At 39.8% G+C, this 23,137-nt stretch overlaps 1 non-coding gene across 1 annotated transcript; it reads left to right on the top strand.

The window, feature by feature from the left end:
* Window positions 1–22,322: 22,322 nt before the first annotated feature.
* LOC114115434 (U6 spliceosomal RNA) lies at window positions 22,323–22,425 on the top strand. The gene has a single exon (XR_003589777.1). It is a non-coding gene; the product is annotated as a U6 spliceosomal RNA (small nuclear RNA).
* The last annotated feature ends 712 nt before the right edge of the window (window positions 22,426–23,137 follow it).

Here is a 23,137-nt window from a genome sequence, read left to right as displayed (position 1 = left end):
GGTTTAAAAAAAGATCTCAGTGGTAAAACTGACTGTATCAATTCAAAGCTCCTTTCTACCAAGGTCCCAAATGAAGCTCCACTGTGCTATCAAAACAACAATGTTTTAGAGGCCAGTCTTAGGAGAGGGTGAAATGTGAGCAAAACTTATAAAATAAGAACACTTCCCTTCTAATAGCTTCTATTAGATTTTGTTATGTAACAATAGGGTGACAATATTTATTGCACATATAACATGAGTTAGGAATTTTGGATATTATTTAACCTTTGCATCAGCTGTACAAAGTCTTATCTTTCTTATTGGTCTTTTACAGATGAGCAGACTAGGGTACTGTGAGGTCAAGAAACAGTCTCATGTAAGGCCAGTAAGTGGCTGAGCCAGGTTTTAAGTCCAGGTAAATGGGTTCCTCAGGCCGTGAGCTATGCAGGGTGCCACTGCTATTTCATCTCGCTAACAAAATCTCTCCTTAGGAAAGGGGTTACCAGTGGACTGATTATACATAAATGGGAGATTAAAATTTTTTTTACATTTATTTTTACTTTTTTCTTCTAGTTTTATTGAGATATCATTGACATACAGCACTGTATAAGTTTAGGTTGTGCCTATGACCCTGCCATTCCATTTCTGGATATTTATCTGAAGAAAATGAAAACACCAGTTGTAAAGATATGTGTACCCCTATGTTGACAGAAGCATTATTTACAATAGCAAAGATATGAAAGCAACCAAAGCAGCCATCAACAGATGAATGGAGAAAGAAGATTCTATTCTAATAGAATCTATTAGAAGGGAAATGTTCTTATTTTACAAGTTTTGCTCACATTTCACCCTCTCCTAAAATGCTGGACTGGATGAAGTACAAGCTGGAATCAAGATTGCTGGGAGAAATATCAATAACCTCAGGTATGCAGATGACACCACCCTCATGGCAGAAGGCGAAGAAGAACTAAAGAGGCTCTTGATGAAAGTGAAAGAGGAGAGTGAAATGTTGGCTTAAAACTCAACATTCAGTGAATGAAGATCATGGCATCTGGTCCCATCACTTCATGGCAAATAGATGCGAAAACAATGGAAACAGTGAGAGACTTTAGTTTTGGGGGCTCTAAAATCACTGCAGAAAAAAATAAAAATAAAAATAAATAAAATCACTGCAGATAGTGACTGCTGCTGCTGCTGCTAAGTCACTTCAGTTGTGTCCAACTTTATGCGACCCCATAGATGGCAGCCATGAAATTAAAAGACGCTTACTCCTTGGAAGAAAAGTTATGACCAACCTAGACAGCATATTAAAAAGCAGAGACATTACTTTGCCAACAAAGGTCTGTCTAGTCAAAGCTTTAGTTTTTCCAGTAGCCATTTATGAATGTTAGAGTTAGACTATAAAGAAAGCTGAGTGCTGAAGAATTGATACATTTGAACTGTAGTGTTGGAGAAGACTCTTGAGAGTCCCTTGGACAGCAAGGAGATCGAATCAGTCCATCAGAAAGGAAATCAGTCCTGAATATTCCTTGGAATGACTGATGCTGAAGCTGAAACTCTAATACTTTGGCCACCTGATATGAAGAACTGACTCATTTGAAAAGACCCTGATGCTGGGAATGATTGGAGGTGGGAGGAGAAGGGGATGACAGAGGATGAGATGGTTGGATGGCATCACTGACTCAATGGACATGAGTTTGAGTAAGCTCTGGGAGTTGGTGATGGACAGGGAAGCCTGGTGCGCTGCAGTCCATGGGGTCACAAAAAGTTGGACAGGACTGAGCGACTGAACAGAAGTGAACTGAAGATTGACCTCTAACCATTGTGGTTTTGATAGTACAGTGGCACTTTATTTGGGACCTTGGTTGAAAGGAGCTTTGAAGTGATCCAGTCAACTTTTCCATTCATTTGCTGATTGCCACATTGGTTGATACACACACACACACACACACACACAATAGGGTATCACTCAGCCTTAAAAATAGTGAAATCTTTCCATTGTGACAACATGAATGCACCAAGAGGGTATTATGCTTAGTGAAATGTCAGGTAGAGAAAGACAAATAATGTATGACTTTACTTATGTGTGGAATCTAAAAGACAAAACAAATGCACAAACAAAAGAAAACTGTAATGGAATCGTAGACACAGAGAACAAACAGGTGGTTGTCAAAGGGAAAGGAGATATGGCAAGGAGAGACATAGGTGAGGGAGATTAAGAGGTACAAAATCCCAGCTGCAAAATAAATGAGTCATGGGTATGAAATGTACAGTGTGGGGATAATAATGTGTGGGGAATATAGTAATAATTACTATGTAATATCTTTGTATGGTGACAGATGGTAACTAGACTTGTGATGACTGTGAAATGTATGGAAATAGTGAATCACTATGTTGTGTAACAGGAACTAACGTAGTGTTGTGGGTCGATTGTGTGATTTCTTTTATGATCCAGGCAGATGACTGACATGTCGTTATTCACTTCTGATGGAAAACAGGTGTGTTTTCTCCTGAAGAAGGAAGACCCTCAACCTCACCAAAGGCTTTGTTACCTGGCGTGGCCTATGTGATGATTTACTTTATTTGCACTTTCCTTGTCACTGACCTCCAATAATAGCACCTAGTTTTGCTTACCAAAAAGCAACAGCTCATGATTAACTGCCTTTGACTGTTCTTTTCCCAAAGTCATCTGCATCTGTGGTGGTTTGCAACTGAAATTTCCAAAAAGAAGCCCCTCTTGACATGGAAATCAGGTTTCATACAAACAGGAGTTCCACCTCCAGAAAGAAAATGAGTGCAGGGTGAGGGTGTCATAAGTTAGTGCTAAGTGTTCAAGGAAGCAGGACCCCAAATATCACATAGACTGAATCTGTTTAGGTCACACACCTAAAACAGTATTTTAACAGATGAAATGGCTTTCCTTTTCTGGTTTCCTTGAACATGTGACATTACTGACAACCCTGTTAGAGTGCATTTGGGAATGTGATAGTGATCTAATAGAAATCAGCAAGCCCTTCCCAGGGGATTTTTGATGGAAGAGAACCTGTCAAGGCTAGAATATGAGAGGGGTGATGTGCTTTTAGGCAGAGGGAAAACATGATAAAAAAGATAGAGATATGGGAAGAAATAGAGTTTTTGAAGGCTGGAATGCCAACTATGAGAGGTGGAGTATCTAGCTAGGTAACTCAGAGGCAGCTTGGAAAATCATATGCACTACACAAAGAAGCCTAACTTCATTCTTCAGGCAAAAGGAAACCATGAAAAATGTTAAGTATAGGAGTAACATGATTAGTTTCAGATTTTAGAAAGCTCACTGGAATTATGCTGGCCACTGGATTAGAAGTAAGAATGGAATAAGGGAGGGCTAGTCCAGAGGTTATTAGAATAATCCTTCTAAGAGAGAATGCTGGCTTGAATTGAGGCAGTAGCAATGAATTAGACAAAGGAGTGGATGTAAGAGGTCTTCGAATCTGTAAATAGGATGACTGATTGTATGCAGAAGTAGAAGAGCCAGTGATAACTATTAGGTTTCAGACTTGGATACCAGGAGAGAGACTTGCATCTGTTTGTCTGCTAATAGAGTAAAGACCCCGGAGTGGTGAAAATGTTGGATAGACAGGGCAGATGGAGGCCGATGTCTTGAGGTCCTGGAGAAGCAAGAGGACATGCAATGCCAAAGGAAGGAGAAATACCCCTTCCACTGAGGATGGAGAACAGAAGATGAAGAAAGAGGATGTGGGTAAGGTTGTGCTCGCTTAGCAGATAGGGTAGCAGTGCTCAAAAGGTTGAGAGACTTTTTGAACTCTAAGAGGCAACAGACAAGATTTTTGGATAAACATGTTTGATAAGAGACTTGGAGAGAGTGAAGATTTGAACTGTTGGCACACAAGAAAGGAATGTTGCCAAGGAAGAGACAGAGAGTGGCTCTGAAAGGGCTAAAGGAAACCACGGACTGGCAGTGGTATCATTCTGCTCAGTTCGTGATGCATAACTTGATCCTGTACTGTGTTACAACTATTATCATCAGGGCCACAATGATGGCAGGGAGCATGTTTCATTTAACCTGAAGATTCTCCAGTGTTCAGAAAGGGCATGATCCATATTAAATGCTCAATATACTTTTGTTGACTTGAAATCTGTGGAGCTATGGAGCAGTAGACGTGAAATACTATTAGCAAACAGAACTTTTTTTTTTTCCAAGCGCATTAAATGGCAGTACCTTGGAGAACACTAAAAGTAGAAGCGTCAATATTTTACGATTGTTCTCCCAGGAGTGATGGTTCTTTGCGTGAACAGGTGTATCTGAAAAGACCAATTTGCTGCCAACAGTTACTTTCCTGCTACAGACTCCGGGTTTCATGATTTAAGGTGAGACAGAACACCTGGCATTATTTACAGCACTCTTTCTTCACGGTGACAATCTCAGAGTCTATAATGATTTCAGGAAGAAAAGTGAAGCAAATTGGAAAAATAGTGATGCAAAGGGATAATGAAGGAGAAGAGTGAGCTGAGGTCAAGTGCCAAGTGGAACGTTGCTGCCTGACACAGTATATGCTTTAAGGCAAGAGCGCACAGCTGGACTAACAGAAAGGAAAAGCTCTAGGTTCTAGTTTGAGCTCAACCTCTAACTAATCATATCACCTATGATCTTCTATCAGTTTTCTGAGACTCAAGGTTTTTTGTTATCCAAGGGGAGTCACACCTTTTGGATCAGATGACTCTAATAAATATTTTGTAAACTGCCCAGATATTCTACAAATGTGTACAAGGCTACAGAGGAGAACCCTGATGCAAAGCTGATTTTTACATCGCATGCATGGGATCTTTGCCTCATGGTTTTAACTTTGCTCCTGCTCACCTCAGCCTAAGCTGTTTGTTTTTCTTTCTTAAATCTCTTCAGAATTTTATCTCCAGAAAATCCTTATGTACAAGGAGGATTATGTTGCAACTTAAACCTAATGCAGTGTTTACTCCCCAAGGTATCCTTTTCAGTGTACCCAGTATGATTATCGACACATCACTCTTTTAATCTCTCAGTATTTGCAAATATGAGGTCATTTGTCAATGCAATTCAATGAGTGCTTATTGAGTAGCTATTACATGCCAAGCCCTGTATTAGATTCAGGGAATACAGGGATGAGGTACAATAGAAGAGATGCTTCTATTGATTCTACTCAAGTGGATGCTAAACATTCATATTAATATAGATTAATAGAGACACAGGAGAGAAATTGACTAATTTTATCTGGGAAGTTTAGAGAAAGCTTTCTAAAAGCTGTGATATTTGACCTTGGCCATGAAGAATGAACATGATTGACACAATTTCACCAGATAGAGAAGGAGGGAAAAGACATTTCAGGTAGAGAAAACAGCCCGGTTAAAGCCTAGAGCTGGCAAAGGGTGCTGTGTATTGAGGGGAATGACAAGTGACCCAGCCCTAGGCCACTCATTCTCCAACAAGAAATTCTTTGTTGTTCAGGCACCCAATCACGTCCAACTCTTTGCAACCCTAGGGACTGCAGCATACCAGGCCTCTCTGTCCCTCACCATTTCTTGGAGTTTGCCCAAGTTTACGTCCATTGAAATTCTTACCAGCATTTAAAAATCAGATATGGACACAGTGGCCTCAAAAAATGGTTATTTCCATTGCTTTTGGAGAGTTATGGCTGCCAGGGAACTTTGAAACTGTGGTACAGAAGGGTAGTGATGATTGCTATTAAACATATAAAAAGAGCTGTCACCTGGGAGAACAGAGATTGTGAAGGGCAGTGTTAATAACTTATGAACATATAACCAGAGCCATCCCACCAGCAGATGTTAACCTGACTCATCGTGGAGCCCATTTCTCAGGATGTGCAAATATAGTATCATTATGTTGCACACCTGAGACTAATACAATGTTACACATCAGTTATACCTCTCTTTTTTAAAAAAGTAGCATTGCAAAAGACCAGCGGACTAATTAGTTCCATGTTTTGTGGAGCAACCAAAGATAGCTGAAGATTTGCCATGATTTAGGAAATGACTAACAAAGGAAAAGAAAGCAAACGAGTTGATGTTTTTCAGACATCACATGGAAATTCCTAATCACTTGAGATGTTCAGATACCGGCAAGGTGCGTGAAGCCCTCTTCTTCCACCTAAATCTCATGGCTATTGATTACATAGCTATAACTTGTTTATAAGAGTCAGAGGGAAGCTGGCTTAATCACAGCCTTTGCTACTTGTTCTATGTGGAAAGTATTTGATATCTATAAGTACTATAAATCTCAGTTGGTTCATCTGTTTGAAAAGGTAAGAATAAGAACACTTATTTCATGAGTTTACAGGATTTACAATGATGTACATAAGGCAACCTGTAGAATGCCTTAAATTTGCAACATGCACAAGATGAATGGTCCCCATTATTACTTTTGTCTTAATTCTATTGCCTTTTCTCTATATTTAAGTATTGCGATGGTTTAATTTGGCAAATTTCACTACCAGATCTCAAACTGTATTTTAAAGGCTATAATTCCCACCTAACTGGCCTTGTTGGAGCCAGGTCTCCTGAATAGAAATTGATGTGGGTAATAATTTTCGTGTGAGAAGATAGGTGAAGAGTTGTGCTTTACCTATTTTACATGTGCCCACATTGAGGCAGAAACCCTGGATGTGTCCCAAGAAATTCAGACTCCGAACTAAAACTATAATTAAATGCCTTTATCTCCAAGCCTGCAGACTCAGTCATTTGCTTCTGCAATCTTGTCCATACAACCTAAGTCATCAGAGTCCTGAAAGGAGCAACTCTCATAAAGCTGTCTGGGCACCAGCCAGCACCGCCATGGCTAGCATTTCACAAAGATCGAGTCCCTTAGAAAAATCCAATTTGATAGGAGCAAGAGTAATAACAAAACAAGGGATTATAATTTAATCATATCAAATCAAAGATATATATATATGCACATATATAGGCATTCATTATATGGTAATAGCAAAAGGAAAAAGTAATTCATTTTTGTGGTTCTAAAATTGAATTTTTCCCAAAGATCAAAATAGAGCTCATATTTTTGGACTTGGGTTAACGATACTGTCGCTAACAGAGAATGCTGGGAGAAAAAGCTGAAACCATTGCATGTTGAATAGCTTCCCTAAAATTGATAGTCCCATTTATGCATTTGAAAATCTGAATTATAAAAGAAATGATATATGTCTCAGTTAGGTATGGCCTTATATAAGGTTTTTCGTTTTAGAAATTTATTAATATTCCTTAGGCAATTCTTCCTTTATGAGAAAGGCAGCTGTGGCATGGCATTTAATAAGTTTGCAGCAACATTAAGCTCGATTGATCTGAATTAGTATATCTGCCTTTTGCTTTGATAGTTTATTACTGTGACTCACAGGTAGAGAGATGTACAGTCACCCAATTTCTATTGACTATGCTAGAAAATGTACTGCATGCCACTGACTATATTGCAAGTCTTTGGGATAATTTACACAGTGTGTTTTGTTTTTGTATATCACATTTTTTGTCCTGGCATTAATATCAGTACATAGACATGTTAAACAATGCTGTGAACATTGAGTGAGTGAATGGTTGAGTTAATAGCTTGTATGACATCAGAGAAAGTAAGTGGTGGATTCAAGTTTCAAGTTTTAAGCTTGAGAACATTCAAGTCTTCTGGCCAAGGAGAATCAGGTGGATTGGTTAGGCCAGAATTAAGCCCAGCAGCTCACAACTCAGATCTTGATGTACTCATTTTGGCTGTATCTCTTAATTAGTTGTTCTAAGTTGGGAGGCTGATAGAGTGGATTTGAATCAGATTCTCTGAGGCAGCATTAAGAGCTAGAGAGCAAAGTGATAGAACATGATCCTCAGTAAGAAACCTGACTTGTGAACTGGGACCATGGTGCAACAGATTCAGAATGGCTTAATCTAGGAAGGCTCCAGGAAATTGCTGTTTGCAGGGGTGTGTGTTATAGTTTTTACTTCTTAATATATGCACAGGGGTGGCAGAGGATGAGAAGCTTGGATGGTATGAACTTGAGCAAACTTTGGGAAATAGTGGAGGACAGGGAAGCTTGGCATGTTGCAGTCCATGGGGTCACAAAGAATCAGACACAACTTAGGAACTGAACCACAACATATGTACATGGTTATGCTCTATTGGCTGAAAGTTTATCAGTTTGCAATGGACTGAAAATGTTTTAGAATTTAGTTTAAACAAATGATAATAGAGGTGATTGCTATCTACCAGGAAGAGTTCTAGGCTTTTACATAGATTATCTTACTTAAATCTGGTATTTTTACCCTCATTTTATAAATGGAGCACTGAGGCCTAGAGATTTTAGGTATCATGCACAAAGTAATGAAAGTTATAGACTCCGGACTTGTATCTTTGGAACCTGATGCTAAAGTCTGGGCTCTAAACAAGCAGTCTACAAAAGAAGGGAGTACCATGGCCTCATTATTGCAAAATTCAGACTTAAAGAAAATAAGAAAACCCCCAGGCAATTCAGGTATGACATAAATCAAATCCTTTACAATTATACAGTGGAAGTGACGAATAGATTCAAGGGATTAGATCTGATAGAGCGCCTGAAGAACTATGGATGGAGGTTCATGACATTGTACAGAGGCAGTGATCAAGACCATGCCCAGGGAAAAGAAATGCAAAAAGGCAAAATGGTTGTCTGAGGAGGCCTTACAAATAGCTGAGAAAAGAAGAGAAGCAAAAAGCAAAAGAGAAAAGGAAGATACGCCCATCAGAATGCAGAGTTTGAAAGAATAGCAAGGAGAGATAAGAAAGCCTTACTAAATGAACAATGCAACGAAACAGAGGATAACAATGGAATGGGAAAGACTAGTGATCTCTTCAAGAAATTAGAGATACCAAGAGAACATTTCATGCAAAGATGGGCTCAGTAAAGGACAGAAATGGTATGGACTTAACAGAAGCAGAAGATATTAGGAAGAGGTGGCAAGAATACACAGAAGAACTATACAGAAAAGATCTTTATGACCCAGATGGCCACGATGGTGTGCTCACTCACCTAGAGCTGGACATCCTGGAATGTGAAGTCAAATGGGCCTTAGGAAGCATCACTACAAACAAAGCTAGTGAAGGTGATGGAATTCCAGCTGAGCTATCTCAAATCCTAAAAGATGATGCTGTAAAAGTGCTGCAGTCAACATGCCAGCAAATTTGGAAAACACAGCAGTGGCCACAGGACTAGAAAATGTCAGTTTCTATTCCAATCGCAAAGGAAGGCAATGTCAAAGAATGTTCAAACTACCTCACAATTGCACTCATTTCACATGCTAGCTAGGCTTCAACATACATAAACTGAGAACTTCCAGGTATACAAGCTGGATTTAGAAAAGGCAGAGGAACCAGAAATCAAATTGCCAACATCCACTGGCTCATAGAAAAGCAAGGGAATTTCAGAAAAACATCTGCTTCACTGACTACGCCAAAGCCTTGACTGTGTAGATCACAACAAACTGTGGAAAATTCTTCAAGAGATGGGAATACCAGACCACCTGACCTGCCTCCAGAGAAACCTGAATTTAGGTTAAGAAGCAACAGTTAGAACCCAACATGGAACAACAGACTGGCTCAAAATTGGGAAAGGAGCATGTCATGGCTGTATATTGTCACTCTATTTATTTACTTTATATGTAGAGTATGTCATGCGAAAAGCCAGGCTGGATGAAGCACAAGCTGGAATCAAGGTTCCCAGAAGAAATATGCAGATGACATAATATGCAGACATTTTCAGATATGCAGATGACACCACCCTTATGACAGAAAGCCAAGAGAAACTAAAGAATCTCTTGATGAAGGTGAAAGAGGAGAGTGAATAGCTGGCTTAAAACTCAGCATTCAAAAAACTAAGATCATGGTATCAGGTCCCATCATTTCATAGCATATAGATGGAGAAACAATGGAAACAGAGTCAGACTTTTTTTTTTTTTCACTTTATTTTACTTTACAATACTGTATTGGTTTTGCCATACATTGACATGAATCCACCACGGGTGTACATGCGTTCCCAAACACAGTCAGACTATTTTGAGGGGCTCCAAAATCATTGTGGACAGCGACTTCAGCCATGAGATTAAAAGATGCTTGCTCCTTGGAAGAAAAGCTATGACAAAGCTAGACAGTGCATTAAAAAAGCAGAGACATTACTTTTCCGACAAAGGTCCATGTAGTCAAAGCTATGGTCTTTCCAGTAGTCATGCATGGATGTGAGAGATGGACCATAAAGAAAGTCCAACTGAAGCACTGAAGAATTGATGCTTTTGAACTGGTACTGGAGAAGACTCCTGAGACTCCCTTAGACTGAAGGAGATCAAACCAGTCTATCTTAAGGGGTATCAACCCCAAATATTCATTGGAAGGACTGATGCTGAAGCTCTAATAATTTGGCCACTTTAAGCTAAGAGCTGACTCATTGGGAAAGACCCTGATGCTAGGAAAGGCAGAAGACAGGAGGAGAAGGGGACAACAAAGAATGAGATAGTTGGATGGTATCACCGACTCAATGAATGCCAGCTTAAGCAAGGTCCTGGAGATAGCGAAGGACAGGGAATCCTGGCATGCTGCAGTTCACGGGGTCTCAAAGAGTTAGACGCAGCTGAGCGACTTTTCCTTTTCCTTCTCTCGCCAACACTGTCCCACCCCCTAAATATTCTGACTTTCTCTTCCTCTGAGATGTTGAAGCCTAGGACTGTCTTAGACCTTGGAGCTACAGGTTGGAGGTTTTTGGTAAAAGGTACATTAACACAGAATGAAAATACTGATGGCCTGTTGCTAAATGCAATCTGATGGGTATTTACTTGCTCTGCAATTAATAAAAATAATGAATGATTACTTTGAAAATATAATATAAAAGACTAAATATTTTAAAACCTATCTTCTTTGGAGGGAATACCCATCAATAAGATGAGGGCTGCTTCCATTTCAGTTTACAAGTTTTATTACTGCTCTCTTACTTCAATCATGCAGCTTTTTTCTTCAGTTGGTGCTGGCTATTTGTCTGCCAAGCCATGGAATCAGAGTAAAAGCTAGCACTGACAAGAAGATAGTCATAACAGGGCCGTTTCTTTGTTGAGTTTGGGTTGACAATCCAGTAGAAGAGATTTTTCCTTTGCAGAAACTTTTATTCCTAACCTAGCCTTCCTGACATGGGTTTGTTTAGCTGCAGGCAGTTGTCAAGTACCAGCAAAGCCTCTGAAGAATGCTGACATGGACCCTGTTCAGGACCATCAACCCTTAGTGTCAAGCAGATGAAAATGGATTTTTTTTTTAATGTGTGCAGTTTGGCAGCAACTTTACTGATTGAGTTAAAGCTGATTTTTAGTTATTCATAAACTCTTCTGTGAATAGATAGAGTGCATGTGTGTAGTATTTTGGGTTTGAATCTCTGATAAAATCTTATATTAGAGCAACTCAGGATAAATGAGAGAGCTTTCTGTCTCAGATGTGGTTGACTAGATGGATATCACGGTTGATGGAAAGGAGAGATTTTGAAGTCAGGCAAAAACTGACTTCAAAGGACAGACCCCCTTTTAGACCGACCTGCTTTGTGATCACGGGCAAATTGCTTAAATAAACTGCAGTTCCCTGACTTCAAGAATCAGTATTGCAATACCTCCCGCCCTGTAGTCTTCTTAGAAAGAATGAATGAGAGTAGATATGGGTAACGAGGTTAAAAAAACCACGAACTCATCCAAAGCTCTTAATTTATGATTGAGAAAACTGCAGCTGATTTGTTTATAATGTGCAAATCCGGGACTCCATCTTCCTGTGTTTAACTCAGAGCACAGTAGTCTTTCTGTTACAACATGTTCAAGCAAAGGAAATACTTATAAAGAGCACATGTTACATAACATAACTATATATAACTGTGCTCAAAAACCCCACATTATCTATATAATTCTGACTATATGAAGCTGGATTCCAACAGGCTAAAAGGATGTAGGATGTGACCACAGCCAGCTGGGTTTCTAAATGATGCATTATGGACATAGGATGAGATAGTGACTTGAGTCACAGCCTCCAAAAAGATGTCTTTGACCAATCCCCAGAACATGTGAGTGCAACCTATTTGGAAAAGGCTCTTTGAAGATGTAATTAAGATAAGGATCTTGAGATAGAGAGATCATCCTAGATTATCCAAGTCCTAAATCTAATGACAAGTGTCTTAAATAAGAGACAGAGGAGTGACACCAGAAGAACAGGAGGAGGCAGTGTGACCCAGAGGCAGAGACTGGAGTCATGCAGTCCCCAAGCCCAGAAACGCCACGGCCACCACCAGAAGCTAGAGGCGGCACGGGGTGGAAAGTTCCCTAGATCCTCTGGGGTGACCACAGCCCTGCCAACATTTTGATTTCAGTCCTGTTATGTGGATTTCAGACTTGAGGCCTCCCAGAACTCAGACAAAGTCAATTTCTGTTAAGTCACCAAGATAGTTTGAATTTTGCAACACACTATAGCAGCTCTAGAAAACTAATACAAGAGGTTAAAAATCTGAGACAAAGAATTGAAAGTAAGTCGTGTGCCAGCTAAGATGTAACTCACATGCAGACGCTGGCATATGGAGAGGACGAGAATCCCCTGTTTTTTAAATCTCTCCTTGTTTACCTATAAGACCTTTTGGAACTAACACTCAAAAAAGATGTCCTTTTCATTATAGGGAACTGGAATGCAAAAGTAGGAAGTCAAGAAACACCTGGAGTAACGGGCAAATTTGGCCTTGGAGTACAGAATAAAGCAGGGCAAAGGCTAATAGAGTTTTGCAAAGAGAACACACTGGTCATAGCAAACACCCTCTTCCAACAATGCAAGAGAAGAGTCTACACGTGGTCATCACCAGATGGCCCACACCGAGATTAGGTTGATTATATTCTTTGCAGCCAAAGATGGAGAAGCTCTATACTGTCAGCAAGAAAAAGACCTGGAGCTGACTGTGGCTCAGATCATGAATTCCTTATTGCCAAATTCAGACTTAAATTGAAGAAGGTGGGGAAAACCACTAGACTATTCAGGTATGACCTAAGTCAAATCATATGATTTTACAGTGGAAGTGAGAAATAGGTTTAAGGGACTAGATCTGATAGACAGAGTGCCTGATGAACTATGGATGGAGGTTTGTGACATTGTACCGGAGATAGGGATCAAGACCATCCCTAAGAAAAAGAATTGCAAAAAGACAAAATGGCTGTCTGGGGAGGCCTTACAAATAGCTGAGAAAAAAAGAGAAGTGAAAAGCAAAGGAGAAAAGGAAAGATATAAGCATCTGAATGCAGAGTTCCAAAGATTAGCAAGGAGAAATAAGAAAGCCTTTCTCAGTGATCAATACAAAGAAATAGAGGAAAACAACACAATGGGAAAGACTAGAGATCTCTTCAAGAAAATTAGAGATACCAAGGGAACATTTCATGCAAAGATGGGCTCGATAAAGGACAGAAATTGTATGAACCTAACAGAAGCAGAAGATATTAAGAAGAGGTGGCAAGAATATACAGAAAAACTATACAAAAAAGATCTTCATGACCCAGATAATCAAGATGGTGTGATCACTCATCTACAGCCAGATATCCTGGAATGTGAAGTCAAGTGGGGCTTAGGAAGCATCACTATGAACAAAGCTAGTGGAGGTGATGGAATTCCAGTTGAGCTATTTCAAATCCTGAAAGATGATGCTGTGAAAGTGCTACACTCAATATGTCAGCAAATTTGGAAAACTCATCTGTGGCCACATGACTGGAAAAGGTCAGTTTTCATTCCAATGCCAAAGAATGCTCAAACTACCGCACAATTGCACTCATCTCACACACTAGTAAAGTAATGCTCAAAATTCTCCAAGCCAGGCTTCAGCAATATGTGAACTGGGAACTTCCAGATGTTCAAGTTGGTTTTAGAAAAGGCAGAGGAACCAGAGATCAAATTGCCAACATCTGCTGGATCATCAACAAAGCAAGAGAGTTCCAGAAAAACATCTATTTCTGCTTTATTGACTATGCCAAAACCTTTGACTGTGTGGATCACAATAAACTGTGGAAGATTCTGAAAGAGATGGGAATACAGATCACCTGACTTGCCTCTTGAGAAACCTCTATGCAAGTCAGGAAGCAATAGTTTGAACTGGACATGGAATAACAGACTGGTTCCAAATAGGAAAAGGAGTATGTCAAGGCTGTATATTGTCACCCTGCTTTTTTAACTTCTATGCAGAGTACATCATGAGAAACGGTGGGCTGGAAGAAGCACAAGTTGAAATCAAGATTGCTGGGAGAAATATCAATAACCTCAGATATGCAGATGACACTACCCTTATGGCAGAAAGTGAAGAAGATCTAAAGAGCTTCTTGATGAAAGTGAAAGAGGAGAGTGAAAAAGTTGGCTTAAAGTTCAACATTCAGAAAACTAAGACCATGGCATCTGGTCTCATCACTTCATGGCCAATAGATGTGGAAACAATGGAAACAGTGGCTGACTTTATTTTGGGGGGCTCCAAATCACTGTAGATGGTGATTACCACCATGAAATTAAAAGATGCTTACCTCTTGGAAAGAAAGTTATGACCAACCTAGACAGCATATTAAAAAGTGGAGATATTACTTTGTCAACAAAGATCCGTCTAGTCAAGGTTATGGTTTTTCCAGTAGTCATGTAGGGATGTGTGAGTTGGACTATAAAGAAAGATGAGCACCGAAGAATTGCTGGTTTTGAACTGTGGTGTTGAAGATTCTTGAGAGTCCCTTGGACTGCAAGAAGATCCCATCTTAAAGGAGATCAGTCCTGAGTGTTCACTGGAAGGACTGATGTTGAAGCTGAAACTCCAATACTTTGGCCACCTGATACAATGAACTGACTCACTGGAAAAGACCCTGATGCTGAGAAAGATTGAAGGCAGGAGAAGAAGAGGATGACAGAGGATGAGATGGTTGGATGGTATCACCAACTGGATGGACATGAGTTTGAACAAGCTCCAGGAGTTAGTGATGGACAAGGAGGCCTGGCGTGCTGTGGTTCATGTGGTCGCCAACTGTCGGACATGACTGAGCAACTGAACTGAACTGTTTGCACTCACCAATTTGTTGTTTGCTTTATCAGAGTTCTGTATTGGTGCATTAATTCAACCACTACTTGAGAAATACAGGATGCTTGCCTCCATGTAACTTAAGTCATTAATCAGTGAACAAACCAACCAACAAACAAGTTGTAGGACCCCGTGCTGAGGGCCCCCAGAGAGTGGTTAGGTGAATGCTGTGGGTCTCATAGAGAAGGGATGCTCAGGCTCTGATTAGGGCAGGGCAGCCCCCAGGACAGGCTTCTGAGGAGCATGGCTGTCTGAGCTGGACCTCCCCTTGGCTTGGAGACATGGAGATTTGGCTGACAAAAGAAACAAGAGTGCTATTTTCCCCACTCCTGAGGTGGAGGTCATAAAAGCTAGAATTCTATTATTATCGTGTCTGCTTTCTTCTTCTCCATGACCTGGCGTATATATATATGGAATGCTGTAGGTGTTGGCTGAGTTAAGATAAATGTTAGACAAGGAAGTGTGTGGTTAGCGCACGTGAGCCAGGTGTTCTGGAAAGATAAGCTCAGAAGTGGGTAAGGACAATGTGGTTGGGATGGAGGACTTCCCACTTTCACGGCCAGGTGGGAGCATGCCCAGCTCTGAGGTCGTCAGCTCTGCCGGTGGCTTAATTATTCCTAACTCAGAGGCTCCCTCCCACCACCCCGCCACCTCACCTCCCCTCTCACTGCCCTTCAATTCATCACCTTAATTCCTGACAAAGAACCGAGTAGGAGAAAGGGAACAAACCTCTTTTTATGGATGGCAAGCACTGTGCTAATTTCTTTACATACGTGATCTGATTTAGCCCTGGCTGTATTCCACTGGGAAATGTATTGAAGAGGAAACCACTCTTGTTAGGTGAAGTCACTTTCCCAGAGCTGAAAAGCATAAAGACCTTTGAAACCCTGGCTTTTGCTTACTTCTCCATCTTCAACACCAGTCATTCTCTGTCTCCAGAGTGACCCTCTGACTATACCAACCTGCTTCAGGCTCTTCCTTCCATGTTTAATGTGATGGCTCTCAACTAGGGGTGAATTCATTCTCCAGGGAATTTGAGATTTGACAATGTCTGGAGATGTATATGTTTGTCACAGGAGAGGGAGGGGAAGCTACTGTCACCTACTGAATAGAAGCCAGCGATGCTGCTGCTAAAACTGAACTGGACAGGACAGCCCCTCCCTCAACCAGAAAAGAACTACCTGCTCCCAAAATGTCAGTGATGCTGAGCCTGAGAAAACCTGCCTCAGTGTTTATCATTCCCTCTGCCTGATCTTTTCTTATTTCCTTCCTCTCTTGGCTGGAGTTCTCCTACTCATTTATGACCCAGCCAGTGTGTTTTCCCCTCTAGGAAGCCCTTTCTCATTTCTCCAGTGTGGGCTAGGTGCTACCCTTCTGTCCTCCCATAGGCAGCCTATCTGTTATTGTACCTGTTATTGATTCTCTGCTGTCCTGTTCATGAATCTGAGTCTCCTACTGGACAGGGAACCACATCCCATATAACGTTATAGCTCTGGAAGATAGTGCAGATCCCGGCAGATCTTAAAGGATATTGCTGCATGAATGAAGTGGTGATTTGGGATTTATACACTATATGGAAAGGGAAATGAGGAGAGTTGACATTGTTGTTCTCAGTGCAAAGTGACTGGCAGGAATTTCTGCTGCAGAGATCGAGACGTATTTCTTACTGATTTTAGCTCTGTTTTCCTGAGTCAGAACAGAAAGAGTCTCAAAACTCCAAGAAAGAGACAGAAGGCTTCTCAGAGAAAGGAAAAAGTAGCCAAATATAAAGATGCAAGTCTTTTTCTTCTTAAAATCCACTTGCTTTCCCAAGTTGTGAGACTTAAAAGAATGACAAAAACAACTTAACTTGAACTGAACAAAAATTAGGCCTGGCTGTTGTAGCTTGAGCAGCTCTCAGATCCAGCGGAGGGAGCATGGGGAATGACAGTATCTGTGCAAGGTCGTGGATGCAAGAAAACCTAGTTGGCCCTTCCTTGCTTCCCTCAGAGAAATTCAAATGACAGTAGCACTTACGCTGGCTGCCAAAAGAATTGGCTGAAAGCAGGAGATATTTGAGGCACTTGACATGTTATTTTTTTCTAAAAGGGAGTGTCCCTGACAGCTTTCCAACTCCTTGGCTTTCTTCAGCACTCAGCAGCAATGGCAATCAAAGAAAAGTTGAGGACAAATCCTTACTGCTTTTTATCTGCACAATCTTAGGATTTAGAATAGCACATGCATGGATAAAAAAGGTGGCTGCAACTGCTTTAGTTAAGCTCCTCTACCTGTAGCAGAAGAGACTCCAAAGATAAAACAGGACTTGCTTAAACATAAACACCCAGGAGTCTCCGCAGGTGCAGACTAAATTGAAATCTGGATCTAGGAATTCTTACAGTATTTTAAATGTAGGAACCTTTGGATATTATCTTTTATATTTTAAATTCACTGCTATTTCTAAACAGCTTAAATGAAGAACATAAAGTGATTACTGAGAACTCTTCATTTAGTGTCAGAGCAGCCTGATGGAAAAGATTGATGAAAATGTGTATCTTTTCTCCCATACTCATTTTTCCCTTTGATTGCAAATACACCACTTTCCAATATTCTTTTTCTTCCTGAAGGAAAAACCTCATAGGAAAATTATTATGAGACTAGCCAAAACAGCTCTTTCACAGACAATATGCTACATGGAGCAGGCGCCGTCCAGCAGTCCTGAGAAGGAAATGATTATACAGTACGACTTTGAGTGCCTTCTGTCAGGGAGGATGTTGAACAGTGTTGAGTGGGAAGTGTGTGCTGTCCATCTCCTATACAGTGGACCATCTGTCTTTATCAAATAGCCAGCCCTGAACGTATTACTTCTGGGAGGCCAGCATTTGACAGTCTCCTCCCTCTTGCGGCACTGACAGAGAGGTCAGATCAGTGGGGCATGGGCTGAATGCAGACACAGCTAAGTACAAGTCAAAGGGCAAAACCAGAGTTTAACATTTTAATAAAAGATTAAAATTTTAATGTGATTAACATTTCAAAATCTTCTTTAGGATATGCACTTTAAAAATGACCCAGAGAGATGTTGTGGGGAGGGAGGTGGGAGGGGGGTCATGTTTGCGAACGCATGTAAGAATTAAAGATTTTAAAATTAAAATAAAAAAAAAGCAAAGATAAAAAAAAAAAGTCCCTCCATGAAATATCAACAACCTCGATATGCACATGACACTGCCCTAATGGCAGAAATTGAAGAACAAAAGAGCCTCTCAATGAGGATGAAAGAGGAGAGTGAAACAGCTGGCTTAAAACTGAACATTAAAAAAAACGAACATCACAGCATCCAGTCCCATCACTTCATGGCAAGTAGGTGGAGAAGAAATGCAAGCAGTGATGAATTTTATTTTCTTGGGCTCCAAAATTACTGCAGATGGTGACTGCAGCCATGAAATTAAAAGAAACTTGCTCCTTGGAAGAAAAGTTATGACAAACCTAGACAGCATATTGAAAAGGTGAGAATCACTTTTCCAACAAAAGTCCGTATTGTCAAAGCTATGGTTTTCCAGTAGTCATGTATGGATGTGAGAGTTGGACCATAAAGAGGGCTTAATGTTGAAGAATTAATGCTTTTGAGTTGTGGTGCTAGAGAAGACCCTTGAGAGTCCCTTGGACAGCAAGAAGATCAAACCAGTCAATCCTAAAGGAAGTCAACCCTGAACATTCATTGGAAAGATGATGCTGAAGCTCTTAATACTTTGGCTACTTGATGCAAAGGCCCAACATGTTGGAAAAGACCCTGATACTGGGAACAATTGAGGGCAGGAGGAGAAGGGGGAAACAGAGGATGAGATGGTGGATGGCATCACTGACTCAGTGGACATGAGTTTGAGCAAACTCCAGGAGATAGTGAAGGACAGGGTAGCCTGGTATGCTGCAGTTCTTGGGCTCACAAAGAGTTGGACATGACTTAGCAACAACAGAGAGCTGAACAAACAACAGAGAGTTAACCAAAAAACTCAAGTAAACTAAATTATAAATGTTGAAGTTAAACTTTAAACCAATTTATTAAAAAGTAAAACTATTATCATTGAAAACTACCTTCAATACAAGTCAAGTAGGAACTCTTGCTACCATCTTCACTTGCATGTGCTGTGGGAGCCTGAAAACATTGCCCAGCAGAATTATTGTCTACAACTCTAGATTATTCAGTTTGAATTTTGAGTAAGTGTAATTGCAAGTTATTTTTACCTTATAAATGCAAAGGTTTTTGAATTGTTAAAAAACATCCCTCCATATCTCAAGGTTATGAGAATATTTTCCTGTATTTTCATCTAAACAGTTTGAAGTTTTGTGTTATCTGTATTTTTAATTTACTGAAAAAGGGAAAGGCTACCCACTCCAGTATTCTGGCCTCAAGAATTCCATGGACTGTAGGGGTTGCAAAGAGTCAGACACGACTGAGTGACTTTCACTTCACTCTACTTTAATTTACTGGAGTTTGGGGGATTTTTTGGTAGTGGTGATGTAGTCATTTATTTATTGATGTATAGTTTATTTACAGTGTTGTGTCAGTTCCAGGTATAGAGCAGAATGTTTCAGCTATATATATATATATATATATATATATATATATATATATACATACATACATATATACACACACACATATATATATATTCTTTTCCAGATGCTTTTCCCTTATAGGTTGTTACAAAAGATTGACTAGAATTCCCCTTCCTATACAGTAGGTTCTAGGTTATGTTATATATAGTAGTGTATATATAGTACTAGTCATCTATTACTGTGCTGGTATCAAACTGCCTCAATTACTATAACTTCGTAATGTTGCTTTGAATGATTGCCAAACTGAGAGCAGAGAAATGCACTCATACTCCCATACCCCCTCCTCCTTGGCTAGTTTGGAGTAAGCAATACAATTTTATTGTGTTCAAATGAGATTTTTTTAAAAGTTTCTCACTTCAGAATACATTAGCCTGTTTGTTAATACAATGAATGAACATGTCTCCATTGGATTATTCTTATTGGATTGACCATGTAATCATTAATATTGTTCTCCTAGAAAATACCCTTTCTCTTGGCCTCGGAACGTCCTCTAGCCCATTTCTCTGTTCAGTGAAGCTCTGTGAGTCTTCTTCACTCAGTGTCTATTTCCTTTCTCTTCCATTAACTCCAAACCTAGTGGGCATTTCTCTGTCTTATTTAATTCTAATTCCTAGCAGCATTTGTAATGGTTGATCATGCTCTTTTCTTTGTTTTTCCTTCTTGCTGTATTGACCAGTTCTTTATTCTCTCCCCTGCTGGCTTCATCCCTTCATCAGATATTAAGATACAGATGTGACCCAGAGCTTCTACCCTTGGCTATCATATTCATGTGATCTCATCCATGTCTGTGCCTCTAAAGCATGCCATATTTGTGCTAGTAGAATCCAAACCTATAGATTTAGTCTAAAACTCTAACCTGAGCACAAGATTCATATATTCCACTGTTTATTTAGTATCTCTATGTGGAGGCCTAAGTGGTATCTCAAACTTAACATGAACAAGACAAAACTGTTAATAGCCCTTTCCATCTGTTTTCCATCTCTGTAAATGGTATTGCTATTCTCAGTGCTTGAACCTAGGATTTTTGTTTGACTTTACTATAATTTACCTTTTCCTTATATCCCTTGGTCAGTTAACAATTTATCCTCACCATCATCCCTAACTAAACTATAATTCAAGCCACCGTCATCCTTTTATTTGAAAATGCTTCATAACTGGTCTTATTGCTTTCTTCACAATTTCCTTAGAGCAGCCACTAGGATCTTTTGGAAAGAGAAAACATATAGTATCACCCTTTTGCTAAAGGTCTTTAGGATTCTCTGATTGTAACTAGAATAAAATCCAGATTCTTTACTTCACCATAGCATGCCAGTGTCCTGCATATACTATCCCTTCCCTGACTTTCCACCCTCATCTTCCCCTGTTACCCCCCCAACATACTAAAGTTTAGTCTGACTATTCTTATTGTTGCCCAATCATGTCAAGTTTATAACTACCTCAGGGCCTTTGCACTTACTTTTTCTTCTTCATGGAATGATGTTTTTTTGGATCTTTTTATGGCTTCATCCTTCTCATTATTCTGATCTTTACTCAAATGTCCTTGTCCTAGAAAAGCAAATAGACAATCCTTGAGTCATTTTCTATGCTGTTAACCAGTTCTATTTTCTTTATAACATGAATCTGGATATGAAATTATTATTTTTTTCTTTATGTGTGACTAATTCACTATCAGGAGGTTTGGATATATATATTTTTTAATTTTTATTTTTACTTTATTTTACTTTACAATACTGTATTGGTTTGGCCATACATTGACATGAATCCACCACGGGTGTACATGCATTCCCAAACATGAACCCCCTCCCACCTCCCTCCCCATAACATCTCTCTGGGTCATCACCGTGCACCAGCCCCATAAGTGATACATTTCCAGTATTTTAAATGATTATATTCATATTTATAAACAAGTAAAAGAAACTGGATGTTTAGCTTTTCTGCTAGGAAATGTCAGGCAGGAGCTAAATATAATGAATGTAGCAGGAATTGAAAAGAGGTGTTGGCTTTTGTGTGGAGAAACTTATTAAAACCACTGGTTCAAATCATTACTTAATTATAGCATGCCAGAGTTAGAATGCCCCCTGATTATGGCTCCATTTCAGTTTACCACCAAAATTCTGGTACAATTAGCATTTTGAAATGCCATTGCAGCATTGCCTGCTGGAGTATCTTATTCTTGGTGAAAAAAAATTTCTTTTTTCCTTTCTGGTTGCTTGAGCACCACTTTCATTAAATTGCAATCAAGTCTTTGCCCTACACTGCATCTATTTTCAGAACCAATCCCACCCTTTAAACACCCATCCTCTGCCTGGTAGAGCACACTTTCTCACTCTTTAAAGAGGCTCATGCAGCCTGTCTGTGATGGAGCTGTTAGGTCTGACTGAAGTGCCCACACTCCTCTGTGGACCTCCCCATTGGCAGCTCTTCCTTTTATTCCTGTTCCTGCTTTTGTCCCCCACGCCAAGTCCTGATGAACATGTGGCTCAGTTTTCTCAGCTGCAGCCCTCTTTTGCCAGCCAGGTACTTCAATGGTATAGCACTAGTCTAGTCACCAAGCTCCTCTTTGTTACAACCCTGGCACCTCTTATTCTTAGATGCCAGTTCTCGAGCAGTTCCTACTGAACACATCCTGAAGGGTTAGACTCAGAAATGGTCTGATTTTCAGTGCTCGCTTCGGCAGCACATATACTAAAATTGGAACGATACAGAGAATATTAGCATGCCCCCTGTGCAAGGGGCAAATGCAAAAGAAACAAAAGAGACCATAGCAAAAATCAACAAAGCCAAAAGCTGGTTCTTTGGAAGGATAAATAAAATTGACAAACCATTAGCCAGACTCATCAAGAAGCAAAGAGAGAAAAATCAAATCAATAAAATTAGAAATGAAAATGGAGAGATCACAACAGACAACACAGAAATACAAAGGATCATAAGAGACTACTATCAGCAGTTATATGCCAATAAAATGGAAAACGTGGAAGAAATGGACAAATTTTTAGAAAAGTACAATATTCCAAAACTGAACCAGGAAGAAATAGAAAATCTTAACAGACCTATCACAAGCACGGAAATTGAAACTGTAATCAGAAATCTTCCAGCAAACAAAAGCCCAGGTCCAGATGGCTTCACAGCTGAATTCTACCAAAAATTTCAAGAAGAGCTAACACCTATTCTACTCAAACTCTTCCAGAAATTGCAGAGGAAGGTAAACTTCCAAACTCATTCTATGAGGCCACCATCACCCTAATACCAAAACCTGACAAAGATACTACAAAAAGGAAAACTACAGGCCAATATTACTGATGAACATAGATGCAAAAATCCTCAATAAAATTCTAGCAATCAGAATCCAACAACACATTAAAAAGATCATACACCATGACCAAGTGGGCTTTATCCTAGGGATGCAAGGATTCTTCAATATCCGCAAATCAATCAATGTAATTCACCACATTAACAAATTGAAAAATGAAAACCAT

The sequence above is a fragment of the Ovis aries genome, chromosome 6 (genome assembly GCF_016772045.2).
Source record: "Ovis aries strain OAR_USU_Benz2616 breed Rambouillet chromosome 6, ARS-UI_Ramb_v3.0, whole genome shotgun sequence".
Taxonomy (NCBI): domain Eukaryota; kingdom Metazoa; phylum Chordata; class Mammalia; order Artiodactyla; family Bovidae; genus Ovis; species Ovis aries.
This window is presented reverse-complemented; position numbering and strand designations above follow the sequence as displayed.